This window comes from Protopterus annectens, chromosome 14.part0 (genome assembly GCF_019279795.1).
Source record: "Protopterus annectens isolate FY-2018-M chromosome 14.part0, PAN1.0, whole genome shotgun sequence".
Lineage (NCBI taxonomy): Eukaryota > Metazoa > Chordata > Ceratodontiformes > Protopteridae > Protopterus > Protopterus annectens.
In genome coordinates, this window is record NC_056748.1 from 165974346 (window position 1) to 165994167 (window position 19822).

Genomic DNA, 19822 nt, shown 5'->3' on the forward strand with positions numbered 1-19822 from the left:
AATAAGCAAGATGCACTTGGTGCTGACAAAGTAGCACAACAAAATAAAACATGATATGTTTAATAAATGATATTAAATTGAATCAGAATTGTGTATTAACACATGCATCATCAGATCCTGTTTTCAACAGTTGCATTCATCAGATAAAATTGTAAAATAAAAGTATTGCACAGTCCTTCGCTTGTAAGTAACTACCAGATATTTAAATAAAAAAATCATTAATGCTGTTACTTGCCAACTTTTTATAACAGACCTGTGGAATGATCCATTTTAAAAGACTGACTGATCAACTTATTTTCAGGTTTACAGTTTGCAGTGGTTGGAGGGGAAAAAGCTGCATATTTAAATTCAAGCAAAAAACATATATAAATGAGACTTTTATGAGCACATCATAAAATAGCTAACAGGAGCTGGTTGTGAGACTTCATGTTTTATTGTTGACCCTGATTTGCATAGCAACAATGTACCTTGTACCATCTTGCCTTGTTTTGCAAGGGCCCACCCTTCTGCTCACTTTCTTGCTGCATGTCTATCTAATGTCCTTTAATAAGGACATAAGCTAATTACAAAAATGCAAATAAGCACAAATAAAATCCTTTAGAGCTGCTGGGCACTGCCTGCCTTTCTTCTGTCTGTTTGTCTGTCTGTCTGCATGTCTCTCTGTCAACTAACACTAAGGAAGATAATGCAATAAATTACTCCTAAAATGCACCATCAATCACAGTGTGTGTGTGTGTGTGTGTGTGTGTGTGTGTGTGTGTGTGTGTGTGTGTGTGTGTGTGTGTGTGTGTGTGTGTGTGTGTGTGTGTGTGTGTGTGTGTGTGTGTGTGTGTGTGTGTGTGTGTGTGTGTGTGTGTGTGTGTGTATATATTTGTGTTATGCATTTCTGTGTTGAATTTTGTCATTCTCTGCTGTTCCTTGTCTTTGCTTGTGTATCTTATTACTGACCTCCTGACAAGAAATCTGACCCTGCATTTCTCACGTTTTTCCATTTATTTTTCTTCCCTGTATTTCTCACTTTTTTCCATTTATTTTTCTTCCTTTTTCACTTCTTCAGTTTCTTATGCCAGTAACAAACATCATACCCCTCCACAAATATGTGCCACATGCAAAAATGTTTTGAAACTAAAGTAGTGTATGTTTCTATAGATAATGACATTTACTCCACCTTTCTTTCTTTTGTAATTCATATTTGGTGTTACGCCATGCCCTCTCCACATCCATCAGTCTTATGGCCCAGCTGTCTACCTTTTATGTCAGGCTTTTCCCAAATCTAGTTAGTACACCTGTAGTCATGAGACTAATATTCTGCACAGGTGTAAACATATTTTTCCACAACCTGCAAATACACTCTACTGTTCCATGTATTTGGAAAGCCTGTTTTTGTTTTCACTGAAATTCTTCCTGGTGCACAAATCACTGTGGATCATGCAGATTTTATCTTTTGGAAAAATGATTGGTAGGTTCTTTGCGGCCATTTCTGCATTAATGGCAATGCTGTGTTAATGTTTTGTATGCTTTTTGTATATCTGAGCAAATCATTTATAGAGACTGCATTTCATTTCATGATTAAAATCTAGGTCCACCTGTAAGTATTGTTTGTTCATACAATATGCAGACACAAATAATACCCAACAGTGTCAGTAACCCAGGGAAATAACAGACCCCTCCCAGGTGTATACCTCTCAACTGTCCAGATGTTCACAGCATGTCCCTATTTTTGCCTCATATCTTTGGTCTCTTCCTCATAAAATGTGTGGCTTTATGGCAAATTATTGAGTATTGAAGTCACTACATAAAGGTTAGCATTTAAGTTTTAGATGTCATATCCTTCAGAAAATACATGCCAACACAAAATCTGTCATTATAGCAACATTTTAAGTTTCAACAGTAGATGGATGAACAAGATACTACTGTATAGGAGGTTTGTTGACGATGTGGTCATGATATGGGCAGGAACAGATGCAGAGCTCCAGGAGTTTGTGTGTTATTTAGAATCCACCACGGAGTTTCTCAGATTCACAGTAGAGTACTCCAGAGAGGACATCAATTTTCTGGATGTCAATTTATACTTCAACACTGAGAATGAGTTGACATCCAGACTCTACAGAAAAAAGTGTTGGAAAAATACATTAGTGGATTTTAGTAGTATGCATCCAAGACATGTATTTGCAGGGGTAGTAAAGAGCCAATTCGTTAGATTAACTAGACTGTGCAAAAATCAGTTGACTTTATTCAATGAGGCTGAAGTCATGGAACAACCCTTTCTGCAGAGGGGCTACAATTCTAATCTAGTTAAGAAAATAAAAAATGAAGTCATCGATTCAGTAACGCATGACACAGGAGGTGACAGGCCCAATGATACCGATTCAAATTATAGCAGACATCAGACATCAAGCTTAATATACAGTGCAGGAACCTACAATGAGAACAGGGTTAGATTCATGATGAAATACACTAATGACAATGCTGAAATCAGGAAAATCATAAGTAAGCATTGCAATGTGCTTACCATGGTAAATGACCTCCAGAGTATAGTAGGTAATAGACCCTCTTTTATATTTTGTACATGTGATAATTTAAAAACCATTTTTGCTTTTGATTCCAACAAAACAAGGATAAACCTTGATAAGGGAGACTCAGAATGTGGTACATTCCCATGCACAAACTGCAACATGTGCAAGTATATTACAGCCATACAGGATTATCAGCATCCAGAAGGTTTTTTTAAATTTAAACCCAAATGCCATGCAGATTGCAACACTATGAACCTGATCTATATGGCGAACTGCACAGTATGTGATGCCTTTTATATAGGGCTCACTAAAAGGAAATTTAAGGAGCGTATATACAATCATATCTAGGACATTCGGAAGAAGAATGAGTTGAATGCCCTAGCCAGGCACATTAACCTAAACCCTACACATGAATTTAGATTCAGGGTTTTACAAGTAGTAGGACAGAATTTAAGGATGGGAGATAACATCAACTATCTAGCACGCTTGGAACTTGACTGGATTTTCAGATCTGGAGCACATATGGCACCAGGCATTAACAATTATATTTTGTTAAAACCTATTTTAGAACAGTAAGTCTATTTTAACATAGTTATCAAATAATAGTTTATAAAATCTGTGTTGAATTTTGTCATTCTCTGCTGTTCCTTGTCTTTGCTTGTGTATCTTATTACTGACCTCCTGACAAGAAAACTGATCCTGTATTCCTCACTTTTTTCCATTTATTTTTCCTCCCTGTATTTCTCACGTTTTTCCATTTCTTTTTCTTCCCTGTATTTCTCACTTTTTTCCATTTCTTTTTCTTCCTTTTTTCACTTCTTCAGTTTCTTATAGTTTCATAGTATAGTACTAGGCTATCTGCCCTGGGACATTTGTAAGCCTAGCCATAATGATGTGACTTTTGCCACCCCATGAAATGGTACAAAAATGTACAGAATAAATTTAGAATACTGTGCCTCTGTCTAGTAGTCACACAATGAAGGTCCCCTTATATAATAGAATTAGTTTACTGTGCCCCTGTCTAGCAGTGACACAGATGTGACCCCTGGTGTAAACGTACGATCTCCCAACCACTCATCAAGATTTCTCTTGAAAAGAGTCAGTGAGGGGTTCTGCCTAATACGAACTGGGATCTTGTTCCAAAGCATGGGAAGCCTCTGGGTTATGAATCTATCCCTCCAGCATGTCCTATTCATACTTGTGCCGAGGTTTAAGTCTTTAGCTCTTGTGGTCCTGATGGATTTGGATTTTTTAAGGTGGAGCATGTCCATCAGATCCTGATTGGACATGGCCTTGTACGTCAGGCAGAGATCACCTCTGAGCAGGCGGTATGCTACTGAATAGAGCTGAAGTTTCTTTAGTCTGGCAGAATAAGACATATGTTGGAGACCCTTGATCCTCTTGGTGAGATACTTTTGTAGTCTCTCCAGCTGTTGCAAATGCCGGGTGAGGTACATACCAAAGGGGGCATTGTACTCAATCATGGGTCTGATGAGGGAGGAATATAGGGGTACAATGACATCCTTGGATCTGGATGTGAATCCCTTCATGATGAGGTGTGCAAGGTAGAATGTTTTTCTAACCACTTTGGCAACTTGGGTGTCAAATGAGAGGTCGCTGTCGACTTGGGTCCCTAGGTCTTTGATTACTTTTTCCGTACTCAGTGGGTTGCTGTCTATGTGATAATTTGTGGGTACTTTGTTTTTCCCAAAGGGGATGACTATACATTTTTTGGCATTTAGTTTAAGGCCATGACTCCGGCACCAGTTGTCCGTTTCTGTGAGACCTTTTTGTAGGATGTATGTGTCCCCTGGTGTAACTACTATGGCGCCTAGTTTGCAGTCATCTGTGAACTTTGTCAGCCACAGCCCTCCCATGTTTGCTTTAACATCTGAGAAATAAATGCTGAACAAGAGGGGTCCCAGGACAGAACCCTGTGGGACACCACTTGTGACTGGCTTTGAGTCTGACATTGCTCCAGCGATTTTAACTTTATGGGTTCTGTCCTTTAGCCAGTTTGCAACCCATCTAGTGACATAAGGGTTTACGTTTAAGCTGTTGAGCTTCTCTATGATGCCTGAGTGGGGTATTGTGTCGAAGGCCTTAGCCAAGTCCAGGTATGCTGTATGGACTGCTTTGCCCTCATCAATGGCTCTAGTGACTGTTTCGAAAAAGTCAACCAGGTTCAAAAGGCAGGATCTGCCCTTTACAAAGCCGAACTGGGTGGGGTCAAGTGTCTGTAGGTCCCCTATGTCTCTGTTTATGAGTTCTATAATGATTCTTTCCATAGCTTTGCAGACCAGGCTGGTTACGCTTATGGGGCGGTAGTTTCCAGGGTCTGTAGAGGCACCCCCCTTGTGGAGTGGGACCACTGTTGCTGTACGCCAGTGTTCAGGTACATATCCCAAAGTAAGGCTAAGGTTAAATAACATTTTTATGTGTGGGTTTAGCTCCTCTTGGTGTTCACGTAACACGCAACCCGGGATACCGTCAGGTCCCATTGATGCTGTGTTTTTATCTTTGTTTAGGGCGGTTCTCACTTGGACATCTGAGATGACAGGGAGATTACATTCAGCTGGGATAAGTATTTCTTCTTTTGGGGGTGAGGGAGGGGAGAAATTTGCACTGAACCTGTCAGCCAGAATGTTGGCAGCATCTGTGGGTTCAGTGTATTTTTTGTTGTTGTGAACCAACTCTGAGCATATCTGAGGGTTTCCGCCCAGGTTTCTAACATAGCTGAAGAAGGCTTTGTGGTTATCTTTAGTGTCCTTAGCGATTTTCTCTCAAAGTTGGCCTTGGATGTTTTTATGGGAGAACGTAGTTTTCTGCTAATGTTGATCAGAGATGTCTTCCCTTCATGGGATTTTGCTCTGACGTGCAGTAGCTTCCTTCTTTTGTTATACAATTTGTTTATGGCTGAGGTCCACCAGACAGGACGCTTACCTTTGGTGGAGAGGGACTTGGATTTATTTGGGATTGCATTATCCATGCATTCTTGGAGATGTCCATAGAAAGCATTTGTGAAGGATTCGGCATTGTGGGATGTGGTATCCACTGGCACAGTGGGCTTAAAGGATACCATCTCAGTCTTAAGAAGAGTGAAGTCTGCTTTTGAGAAGTTTTTCACTGTGGTATTTTGTGCTGGGGGTGGAGGTGGGATATGAATATCCAGGGTGATTAGTTTGTGGCCAGATCTCACTAGTGAGGAGTATACTTCCGGTGTGGAGCATTTTGTCCCCATGTTTGTGATGATCAGGTCTAGTATATTATCTCCCCTAGTGGGAGAGGTGACTAGTTGTTCCAGTGCATTTGAATTTATGAATTCCAGGAACCTTTGGGCTAGGGTATTAGGGCTAGAATAATGTACCCAATCTATGTTTGGGTAGTTGAAGTCTCCCAGTATGATGGTATTTTGTGATACATTCATATCCTCCAATGTCTTCAGGAAGGCTGAGTGGGGTTCTTGAGATTGGGAGGGTGGTCTGTAACATGCTACCAGTTGTATAGCAGTTTTGCCTATGGTTAGTTGCACCTGTATGGTCTCTGATGCTTCATGTGTTGCTACTAACCTGGAGGTGTGGGTGTCCTTGATGAGTATGGACACTCCCCCTCCCTTTGTGGTTCGGCCCAGGTTTTGGGGCGAAAAGCATGATCGAGGTATAGCCTGGTAGCTGGGGTGCTCTCAGGAGCCTTGAACCAGGTTTCAGTTACTGCACAGACGTCGATGTTCTCCATGCTGAGGAGTGCATCAAGTGCCTGCATCTTGAGATTTAGACTTCTGGCGTTGAGCAGCATTACCCTTAGTTTATTTCCATTTTTGTTTTCTAAGGAGGTGGGTTTGTCTTTTGAGCCTTGCCTAAAAAAGGCATTATGGGGGTGGCAAGAGCCTTAGCCAATATCCGGAAGCCCAGTGGTGACAGGTGTAAGCCATCCCTTGCGAAGCAGTGTGGCTTGTCCAACATGTCATCCCAGGCAGACAGACATTGGATCCTTTAGAATGACACCAGTACTTGAGCCAATTATTAAAGCTGATCATCTTGTCTTTGTATTGTGGTATCATTCTTGGTGAGGGCAAGATGCTGCTCAGGGTCAGGGTCATACCAGCCTGGGCTACATAATCGGAGAGCTCCTCTATGTCTCTTTTCATGTAGTCCAGGGAGGTACGTCTCAGGTCGTTAACACCAGCATGGACAATGACGGAGTCATATTTGTACTTGCTTTGGAGTGATTTGAGTGTGTGTGTTATGTGTCCGATCCTAGCTCCTGATAGACAGCTCACAGTCACCCTCTCCTTTTTCAGCCTGGTCAGCGGGACATCAGTGTGTCTGACTATAGAGTCACCTATTACTAGTGTATCAGGCATGGTGTTTGGCCTTAAGGGCTGTGATTGGTTGACACACTGATTTATTGAAGTATGTGTTGCATGTGTTTTGTTTTGAGGTGGTGGATTTTTGGATGTCTGCTTTGGGAGCCTCTGTTGTTTTGGTAAGTTTTTTATTAGAGCCTCTGAGTATGTCTTTGTGTTTTTATGTGTTTGGTTTGCAGTTGTGGTAGGTCTATGTGGAACTGGGATTGTTGTGTGTGTGGTTACCATCTCCTCCTGTCTGGTCATGCCAGCCCTGAGGTGAGAGAGTTCAGCCTCCAGTTTGGCTATATAGTTGCATCTCTCACATGTATTTGTGTTTGTTGGGAGGAGGAGAGGGTTGTCTGTGTACATGAGATAATTGTAGCATTGTCTCAAGATACCCAGATTCACCAGCTGAACTGGAGATGACGCCAGTAATCTACCACTCGACATGCTAGAACAGTATAAGGGAGTGGTATACCTTTAAGGGAAGTGGGTATTCACAGGGGTGGTAAGTAGATGTAGTGCTTTACTTAGTACGAGAGTGCTTACTTAGTAGAGAAGTATTGAGAACAAGTGCTAGGCTTATAATACAGTGAGTAGTCTGGTTATACTAAGAGTAGAGCTTCCTTAAGGGAAAATTTGAAGAGCAGACCTGGCGGAGCCAGAAGAAGTTTAACCTTGTTTAACCGGCACTGTGCTATGCGCACAACCGCGCAAAGCCGTGCAAATGCGGATTTTAAACAGTGAACTACAAAAGAGCTAGAAATGGTCCAAAACAACCAATTACTACAGCTTCTTGTGCTGAGGTCACTTCCTACAGGGACAGGTAGGCTGCTCAAGGCTCCCCACTTCCACTGGTGAGCAAAGAAACTTCCTTCTATTCAAGTAAGGTAATGGACAACACAGGAACTACACCACAGCCCAGAATACAGCAATGCCTGCAAACTGGTCTAAACTAGTTGAGGAGAGGCGGGAAAACAAGGATTTGTTTTTGTTTTTTTGCTTTTTTGATAGAAACACACAGAAAATGCAGAGACAGTGATAAATCAGTTACACAGGCTAGCACACTTTAGTGGGCAGCCTCAACAGTAACAAACATCATACCCCTCCACAAATATGTGCCACATGCAAAAATGTTTTGAAACTAAAGTAGCGTATGTTTCTATAGAGAATGACATTTACTCCACCTTTCTTTCTTTTGTAATTCATATTTGGTGTTACGCCATGCCTTCTCCACATCCATCAGTCTTATGGCCCAGCTGTCTACCTTTTAGTTTAGGCTTTTCCCGAAGCTAGTTAGTACACCTGTAGGCATGAGACTAATATTATGCCCAGGTGTAAACATATTTTTCCACAACCTGCAAATACACTCTACTGCTCCATGTGTTTGGAAAGCCTGTTTTTGTTTTCACTGAAATTCTTCCTGGTGCACAAATCAATGTGGATCATCCAGATTTTATGTTTTGGAAAAATGATTGGTAGTTTCTTTGCGGCCATTTCTGCATTAATGGCAATGCTGTGTTAATGTTTTGTATGCTTTTTGTATATCTGAGCAAATCATTTATAGAGACTGCATTTCATTTCATGATTAAAATCTAGGTCCACCTGTAAGTATTGTTTGTTCATACAATATGCAGACACAAATAATACCCAACAGTGTCAGTAACCCAGGGAAATAACAGACCCCTCCCAGGTGTATACCTCTCAACTGTCCAGATATTCACAGCATGTCCCTATTTTTGCCTCCTATCTTTGGTCTCTTCCTCATAAAATGTGTGGTTTTATGGCAAATCATCGAGTATTGAAGTCACTACATAATGTTTAACATTTAAGTTTTAGACTTCATCTTCTTCAGAAAAAACATGCCAACACAAAATCTGTCATTCTAACAACATTTTAAGTTTAAGAGCAATATTTAAAATCCTTCCCTATTTTGGGGCTTTAATCAGCATTATTTTAGGCTTTGCCCAGATTTCTTGCTCTAAAGGCTTGAGAGGTATGCCCAGATGTATTGGGAGGCCAAATGTGACAAGTGGAGGGTCTCCTATCCACTGGCAAGTCCATTAATTTCTTTGTAATGTTCACCCTACTTCATTGAAATGATTCAGTGGCTTCATTCTTTACAAACAGCTGATTAGTTTCAGTAATGAACATTACAATTGAGTAAGATGTTTCTTAATGCATGACTATCATATTCTGAGAGCATCAAAAGCTGTGGAGATAACAGAGACATCTGAGCAACCAATGGTTGCATCATCCATGTCAGTCAGTAAACGATTGTCATAGAGCTAAGGGAAGCACTGTCTGTCAGTGCTGTGTTAGTGCACTAATATGAGAGACACATCTGAATCTCACAACAAAGGTCTGAAGTATGCACCTCACCACTGCTTTTCTAAGTCATCATTACCAATTGCAGAAGAAATCAAAGCTTGAAGTATTGCTTTTGCTGATGACACATGGATTTAGTGGCATAAGCAAGTGATCCTGTTTTTTTGTTTGTTTGTTTGTTTTTTGGAGTGGACTCTTCCTGTACTTTAATGCACCCCTTTAGAATCTTGAGTGACCAATGGGTAGTAATTATTTTCTGTGTCCGTTTTCTCAGTACTTGTAGTGTATACTGTCACTAAACATTTGGAGACTTCAGATGAATATTCTGTGAATATGGAGGGATGACCATTTTTAGTTTATTTTGTAATTTTCTTTGTTGGTCCACTTAAACTTGAAACCTGTTTCTTTGTTTCATCCTCTTTCTTTTTGAAGTTGTTGCTTTGGAAGATGGGCTATAACAAATATTTCACTCCTGTTTTTCATTATTTTTTGTTAAGCTGTTGTAATGTACAGGTACAGGTTGTCTTGCTCAGTCCACATACAATAACCCACTATTGTTTTGTGAGAAATCTTCTCAAAGCAGCAGAAAAACAATTGAAATGAGAACAAAAACAAAAAAATGCAAAACATCTTGTGCAGGACTGCTCTCGTGAAAGGCTAAGCAGAACTGTATAGCTACTGTTCAGTATAAACATTAGAGTAAAATGTCAAAGAAATATTTGTTTCTTGGGTCATTACATCCGAGTGATGCCTCCAGGTGCATCTGCAGTTACCTCCTACTGCTCCTCTAGGCGTCAGATATTACTTGTGCATATTTGCATTAATAATTCCAAAACCAGGCTACATACAACATTTAAAAATATTTTATCTTGAAGCATACATGATGGCAAACACAATTGTATTGATATTTGACCTCTGTCAATGAGTATTTGTTAGAATTGTAAGGTGATAATTTAATTTTTAAAGGCTCAGGCCACACCCACTAGGAGTGAAAGGTACATACTCAAAATAGTTGTACTGGAGTGAATGTTAGAAACATGTTAGAAACATGAAGAACATGTGATCTGATGTCACGGAAGGAAGGGATGAAGAATAACTTCAGGAAAGTGCGGGAAGTCTGAGAGAAAAAGGAACATCCAGATGAGAAATAAACAAGATGCACTTGGTGCTGACAAAGTAGCACAACAAAATAAAACATGATATGTTTAATAAATTATATTAAATTGAATCAGAATTGTGTATTAACACATGCATCATCAGATCCTGTTTTCAACAGTTGCATTCATCAGATAAAATTGTAAAATAAAAGTATCACACAGTCCTTCGCTTATAAGTAACTACCAGATATTTAAATAAAAAAAAACATTAATGCTGTTACTTGCCAACTTTTTATAACAGACCTTTGGAATGATCCATTTTAAAAGACTGTCTGATCAACCTATTTTCAGGTTTACAGTTTGCAGTGGTTGGATGGGAAAAAGCTGCATATTTAAATTCAAGCAAAAAACATATATAAATGAGACTTTTTATTTATTTGCATTTGTCAAACAGGGTAGAGCACTGATCCATGTAGACCTTTTTTAACTCCAGTTGGGAGCACAGTGTGTGTAAATGACCTGAAAAGATTCACAGTGTTATGCAAATAGACGGTCAGGGAGTCAAACCCTGTACCATAGGAAGTAGCTTATTTCTGTCTTATAGTCTCAGCCTTCTGAACTAACTGACAAACCTGCACTTAACTCTTCTTCCTTTCAGCTTGGCAAGCATTGCTCTACTGATTTCATGCCACAAACTATCAGACGTGCAGTGTGAAAAGGCAGACGGTCAAAGTTTTGTGTTTAATTACTGTCAGCTGAGAATGTCCCATGGAGATGCAGAACCAAGGCTAAGATTTTAAATTGGTGCTTGTGGTCATTACTCACAAATGAGAATTCAATGGTTCAAAAAGATCTAGAAAGGGCATGCTAGCAAATGTCTTGGTCATAAATGTATTCACATTAACCCATGCAAATCAGTTAAACAGAGATAGATGGACTATGAGAAAATATATAGCCTGACTATGGAGTGGAGCAAATTCCATAAAACTATCATATTCCTGATAGATGGGTTGAATGTGTCACTTATTCCATGAGACTGAGAAGTTAAAAAAAGAATCTTTAATGTCATATAGACAATTATAAATGACATTTTTAGCTGTGGGCCACAGCAGACTACTTACAAGGGTCACATTGAATGCCATTGTATGGTCTTTGACTCCATACACCACAGTGTTTTGATAAAATCAATTTACGGTATTCCATTGAAATTCTTCCTCCTACACATATCATTGTGATTATTTCAGTGAAAGTATATATTGTTAAAACATATGTAAATAAATAAATAAATAAATAAATACATAAAACATCAGCTCATTCAGTGGAAAACAAGATATAAATACATAGCCAGATTCAATAAAGCCTACACAGTCCTTTTACATCGTGTGGGTATCATGCCATGGTGCACACACTGTAACGCACTGTTTTGGATTTAATAAGCAACTTTACATGCCATGTAGAGCTGCACAAACATAGTAGACATGGTGGCATGCTAATTACAGCATAAGCAGATGAACTATTTGCTAATCAACTAATCCAAGATGGAGGAGCTGTTCAACAAACTATAAAGCAATTGTGTAGAGTCAGTTATGGTTTCCCTGTGAATTCCAAAACCTATTGGAATTCATTCACAAAAAGGAGTCTACACAGAAACAATGTTAGGGGCTGCTGTTGCTTTATTTCATCTGTGTTTGTGCAGCAGGCTGAAGTCTATGCTGCTGCTGCTGTTAACAGACCACGACCAAGAAAGAGAAGAGTTTCCAGACCCCGTTTAACTTATCACAATGTGCATAATGTGGAAATTGTTGAGCACTACAGGGTGGACAGAAACACACTACAGGAACTCTGCAACCTATGTTATCCTCAACTCAGATTCAGGGCAAACTGAGGGGAACTCATACTAGTGGAGACAACGGTATGTGTAGCGCTTAGAATTTTAGCTACAGGAACCTTTCAGAGACCAACAGGGGACATGCTGGGGGTGTCACAGGCATCAGCATTCAGGATCCTCCATCAATTCTTGAATGCTATGCTATAACATGCCAGTGACCACATATATTTTCCCCATACTCCTGAGGACAGGGCCACAGATATGCAGGAGTTCCACCCTGTAGCACACTACCCTGAAGTTCTGGGTGCCATAGATTGCACACACATATAGAAATTAAGGCACCACTCGGGGAACAGGGAAGGCTCTACATAAATAGAAAGGGCTTCTACACTATTAATTACCAAGTCATGTGTAATGCCAAGGGAGTCATCTTGAAAGTGTGTGCTGGCAACCCAGGCAGTTACCGCAACTCACATATCTAGCACACCTCCCAACTGTATCAGATGTTCACTGGGGGATACCCCACAGGGTCATTTACTGGGGGATGCAGATTACCCACTGGAACTGTGGCTGATGATGCACATCAGAAATGCACACACACTGACCAAAGAACACTATAATGAAGCACGCGCTCGAATCAGAAATATCATGACCATGTGTCTGGGCTGCTGAATTCATGGTTCCAATGCCTAGATACATCTGGGGGATCCTTGCAGTACAATCCACGTACTATACTGAAATATTCACAGTATGTGCCATGCTACACATCGCCATCCTGAGAAAACAGCTTCAACAGGATCAGCAAGGGGAAGGAGCACACATCCCACCACCAATGGCATGGTCACCACAGTCACAGGTAGGTGAGGAATCAGAGGGGGAGCCAGTAGCTGTTGTGGGTGTAGACAGACATATGCATGCTCAATACACCCTCACATTGGCTAAGAGACAAAGCATAGCACACTCAGTCACCACCTAAGGGGTTAAAACCTTCATCCTATGCACATTCATATAGTAACATTGATGCCAGACAATGTTTACAACCTTTATCTACTAATGTAATGGTTGTATAGTCCTAGCATCAGACACAGTCAGCCTTGAACTAAAACTATTGCAACTGCTGGATTTACAAGGTAAGTCTTGAACCTGGAGTGTATTGTGTAATAATATAAAAGACTGGCATATCCTTGCATGTTGTTACTTGGTAGTGTAAAAGGTAGGGGATTTGTACAAAATGACCTTAACATATGACGGCAGAGGCTTTTGACTTATATGCGCCCATTATTAAGTAGTAGGCCTCAGGCATCAAAGATTCACACAGTCATACCTGTCACAAGTAGTGATGGTCACTGCATGCCCTCGGTTTAGCACCACATTTGTACTGCAAAATCATTAATGAGAGAAGTTAGAAAGTAATGAGATATATTTCAATTTCAGACTTCACAACCCACACAAGATCATTAACAATACTGATTCAAAAAATGTTTGATTCTATCTAAGTTTTCTGTCTAACTTTCTAAGAACAAAATATGTAAAAGGTATAATTACCAAATGAACATCACAAATGCAGATATACAAGGCACTAAGTCAGCTATCCACCCTCAACATCAGACACAAATGTTATGCATCCCCAAATCCAAAACATAGAAAACAGGGATATGGCACAGTTATCATCACTTGCACAGGTTGTTTTGTGTGTGTGTGTGTGTGGGGGGGGAGAGCAGGTAGACTAGGCTGACAAAAGGTTTGGTGAGTGTGTATGAGTAAGAAAGAGAAGCAGGCAGACATTTGGATAAAGTACAAATGACCATGAGACAAAATGAGCTTTAAGCTTCATGGCTGAACCATATAATTGTTGTGTGTGTCTGTATGGGTCCTCCAGGTTAAATAGGTGTGTGAGTGTCTGCATGAACATAGCCAAGCTCTCTGCTAGCTCTGCATCTTGGTAATGTCAGACAGGTGTGTGCCATGCATGGTAGAGGTGGCAGTTCAATGTTCTACCCAACCATGAGAAGCGGCTCCACCAGAAGTTGCATTGGCACATCCATGCCCATGTCAGATGCACTGCTACTACCTATATGTGACTGACGTCTGCTAGATGAGCTCCTCTCCTGAGGACTCACAGGACCACAACCCCATGGCCTGCCAGGTCTGTGTGTGGACAGCTCAACCACTGCTGGAGCAGTGGAAGTAGTGCCACTATAAGAGCATGATCAGGCATGGCCATGTTTGCTAACAGCTGATGATATGGCTGATCTATGCCTTCAAAGATGCCGTCCCCCTCCCAGCAGATGTTCTTTCACAGACACTGCCCATTCCAATGTGTCATTCATCTGATCCATTGAATCGGCAACATGGTGGAGGCAGTCATGCATGTCAGCCTGTGTCACATCTACAAACATAAACATTTCTCTGGAGGACCTATGGGAACATGCCTGTGCCTCAATGATGGCCCTAAACATATGTCGAGTTACACAGGAAGGCACACCTGGATCAGGTGGAGGATGGACAGCAGGCTTCCTCTGAACATGCTTAATAACCCTCCTGTGTGGCACTTACCCTACACTTTAGTTATAGCCAGAATCAACAAGTACTGAAGGCGCAATAACCGCTCTTCCCTGATTGTCTCACCCTACACCTGTTCAGTATCTGTGGGCTCACTAGAATGTATTGGTGCAGGTCTATTGGCTGTGTTCAATAGAATTACAGGGGATGACTGAATGTCAGCTAGGGTTCCCACCTTTGGTTGTGGCTAAAACAGGACTAAGGCCACACCTCTTGCATCAACCATAACCCTGCCCATTCCTGGCCCGTCTACGGTTCACGTTCTGCACATTTTATGATGTTGCTATGACATCAGCTGACAGGAGTGCCCTCTTTTTCCATTCCTAATGCCTGCTCTTAGGTGATTTACTATGCTTTTCTGTAAAAAAAGCATAGTAAATCAGCCAATTTAACAAACTCCAATAGTCTGTTTCCTTTTTTGTAACAAAATACCGGAGTTTGTACAGTATTTTCCAGACTACCAGAAAATCAATTTGATTTACAGATAGTTCAGAAAAAAATGGATAGGTGGCAAACCTAATGTCAACCTCAGTGACAGATTTGACCTCTGCACCCTATGACTGTGCTTGCATTTGCCCACCATCATCATCAGAGTCTGCTGATACTCTGACATCAGATGGCAAGTGTCATACACTTCCACTGTCATGATCACCTGTGATACTAAGCCACAAATGACAAAAAAATTGATTAATTATTAGTAAATTGATTAATTATTAGTGTAGTATGATTGGTGGGTTGTGTCATATGAGTTTTGTTGAAAGTCTTCTAAAATGTTAGTGGTTAGTTTAGTAGTTGATTTTCCACTGAGGATGGACTATGCCTGAAAGCTTTGCACATTAAAGTTCATTTATTCTTGACATTTCTTAAGCCTGAGTTTTATATTTTGGATTTTTAATAAGCAACAAACACAGAAAAAATAAATAGCTACACTATTATTGTCATATGTTTGCTAACAAAGGAACAGTGGCATTACTATAGACAGTACAGCAATACACACAACAGTCCTGACACCCACATCACACATATGGAAACATGTACATATTTCTTTGAACACGTCACGAGTGACATTGAAGACAATTGGCTTGCCATGTGCAGTTGATGCTGTGCTTCCAGTGGATGATGTATCCTGGAAGAAGTTAAGCAAATGTTAATGACAACATCATCACAATTAATAGCAATACACGGCGTTAACACTTTTTGGCCTTTATATGTTCATTAACTATGCTTTCAACAGCAACTTGGATGACAAATCCAACTTAAACCCATGTGTAATCAAGCAAAATGTGTTGTTAACTGTAGCAATCTACAATTCCCCCTGACAAACCAATTTATTGTTAAACAGAGTTAACGTATTGCTGCCAATATTTTACTATAAAAGAGTATTTAACAACTGAGATACATAAGCCTACCTGGAAGCTCCTCCTGGGACATACTTGTTGTCCCTGAAACAGTAGCACCAGTGCCAAGGACATGCTGGTCTGCACTTCCCTTGGAGCTGTCTGAATCCCTGACGGTGGGCAGGAACTCTTAATTTGCTGTTAGTGTAGCTTTGTAGCAGGCCCCCCCAAGTACCCATCTAATCACAGGCCGCTGCAGCTGCTCTTCTCTGTGCGGATGAGATCATGTCAGTGGCCCTATGGCACATCTGATCATATATCGTGCTGTGTGGCCACCTACTGCATTGGCAACTATCTGTTGCTAAATCTGCATTCTGCCTGACATATCTCCACATCCCCTCTCAAGCAGTAAGACACCATGTCATTCCAAAGACATGCATCTGGAGTGTTTCTCCCCAGGCCTCCGCTGAAAACAGGCTCTGTGGAACCTAGTCGGACATTCCCGGTCAACAAATGTTAAATAAATTAAATAAATAAAAATGTCACCTAAAAACTTCCACAATGACCTGATTCTCAGAGTCACTGAAGGGGGATTTTTGGGGATTGAGATGCCTGGATGCCATAGTCCTGGGTGACCTAAAACACAACAGAAGGATAATACACATAAGTATCAAATAACTAAAAAAGTCCTGTTTTCAGATAAAACATAAATGGTAGCATTTCAATATTGCCCACTGGAGAAGCATAAAACAGAGAAGATACTGAAATATAAAAATCAGGAATTGTGTGGTTGTAGCACATTACATTGGCACACAAAGCAAGACTGGAAGTAAAACAAGGAGAGTAACAATAGCAACACACCCTTGTTTGTGCCAAAACAGAAATGCAACTTTGTTCCCCCTCCCTCAAAAGAATAGGCAAATGACACATTTGCTAACAAGCCATCACTAAAATGCTAAAAGTGCTATCAAATGAACTGTCCCTGAAACATGTCTACAGATTTAACACAGAGCATTCCATTTTAAGCTATTACCAATCATGTGAAGCTGTGAAATGCCCTGACAAACATGCCCTGCCATCATCACACACTTCTAAGTAATGCATAGAGATAAAAGCAGCATTTGCTAATGAAAATATCTATCTATCTCTATCTACATCTATATCTATCTATCTATCTATCTATCTATCTATCTATCTATCTATCTATCTATCTATCTATCTATCTGTCTGGCTATCTATCTACTTATCTATCTATCTACATATAGATTTACTATTGAAAGTATGAAACTGCATCGGTCGACTGATCACAATGTCAACCCTAAATGCTGAATCCATACTATTGAAACAGCAGTCAGTACAAACATGAATACATCCACACCCATAGTTTGATGTTCTCGACAGAGCAGGAGGTGATTCAACTCACCCATGCTATGCACCTTAACATACCATTACACTCTACAGTCAACGGTACATTTCTCCCACTATTCTGCAGGAGCAAGCCTCACTGCACCCCCCCACACATCCCCTGCAAATTACATATAACAACTCTGAGATCGCACTACAATGAGGAAATGGGTTAATACCCTCTTCCTCACTGAACTGTGCTCTCTACTTAGAATGCAGAACTCAGATACTCAAACTACACTACCCCATTCACTATAGTATAGTCGATGTTTTCTGGTTCAGCATTCTGCCTGTTGGCCGACTGCAATTTGGACACATGATAGTAAACTATATATATATATATATATATATATATATATATATATATATATACCACAATCAACAAACCTGACCCAAACCCCTACCCTAGGTAACCCTAAGGTCCCCACCTACCTCGCGACTCCCTAACCCCCTAACCATATCCGCCACTTACTTAACCACCCTACACTCCCTGACCGGCTCCACTTACATCATCCGTCGGTCGGTCTTCTGCTTGTCGATCTTCTTGGTATATATATATATATATATATATATATATATATATATATATATATTAAGAGATTTTTCTCCTAACTTTCAGGTTCCCTAGCTACATGGTTGCTTTTTATGGTGTAGATTCAGGGATTTGAGCACAGCAAATATGCAAATCAGCTGTGAACTCATTATTGCTGAATCCCAAATTCTTGGCTCTTTGCCACAGATGTAAACGTAGTGCAGGCACTCCCTCAGTGTTTATTGCTAATGGATTGCAACTCTGAATGATTACTGGTTGACAGAAAGAAAACACAGCTGCAATGCAGACTGCCCTGCCAGGTTAGACTTACAAAGTATAGAAGTAATTTTATCAAGGTTTAAAATATAAGTAAACAGCACACAATTCAGACTTTTTGTTCATTGACATCCAACCTCCCCTTCATTGGTTGACAGCTGTGTATTCTTGCCATTTAATATCCTCACAGATTTTAAGGACAAGGATATAGAATGCCTTGCAGACTGCATGTTAAAAAACAAAACAACAAAATGGAAAAGTCCTTGCAATGAATTAAAGCAATTTAATAAAGCAATTTAATTAAGTGTTTTTGTTTGCAGAATTGGCAGACTTCTTCAGTTAAAAAACAAGTATGAAAGAACATACAATTCACAAGTTTTAAACACAATCACATGATTATAAAAGCCAGTCAACGCACTCTTAATGTAACCTAGGGACACAAAATTAAAGGGATATTAACCTATTAACTCCACATTTAGTAATCATTAGCCCAGAATCCAAAAAGACATAAAAATAAATATAAAAAATGTAAAAAATGAAAATAAAAAATAATAATAAATAAATACAACTAAACTTAGTTTGCTATAAGATTTCTAATACTTCAAATAAAATCTATGTAATGTATACTATATATATGTATATTTACCTCAATTTTTACATCAAATTTTTATCTTGCCAGGCTCCTCAGTTTCAATAAGCATGTAATATTGCATGCCTCATTTAAGCCTGGATAGTTAAATGCATTTAATAAAAGCTGCCAATACAACTCCAGTTCTTCTAGCCATAATCCAACTGGCCCACCTCTGCTATCCATTAATATTGGGTTAATTACTCTAAAAGTAAAAGAATGACCACTAAACATTATACAGTGTTTGGCCAAAGCATTATCTTGTTTACATCTCTCTATTGCATGTACATGATCGTAAACCCTTTCTAGGAGCCTACTTCATAGAAAGCCTCGGAGCCTTTCCTACATAGAAAGCTGGACAAAGTTGGCACTGAGCTAAATAAACAACAAATCTTGAGTTACATGTAAATTTCAGCTTAGATGTAAATACCCTACTCTTTATTTCGAATTTCTTACCTATATCCATGTACTTGCAAAATCTGCACATTCCACATATTTGCATACCAGGTTGTCTAACCAATTCCATATGCTTACTTTTCAAGCAGGTTCTTTAAGTTACAACCTCTTCTATAGACTGTGCCTAATTTTTTAATGAGGCCTATATCTCTGTTTATTAGTTCCCAGTTCTTACATATAATATCAGAGATGGTTTTACTATCTAAGTTAAAAGATGTTATGAAACTAATATTACAGTTGGTATTTGTTGGAACTTGATTTTCATTAACCAGTATAGGCTCAATGAAACTAGAAGAGGGTGAAGGAGAAACAATTTGAATTGTCTGGTCTTGTATTAGAGATGTTCACAGAATGGGTACAATTACACCATTCTGTCTCTTACTTTGAACTTCTTCTGTGACTACCCCGATTAAATCTTTCGGGTATCCTCGGCTAGCAAATATGCTACCTAACAATTCGCATTCAGCCAGAATGTCTTCTAATGAGACTTTTCTGGCTGCTCTAACATAT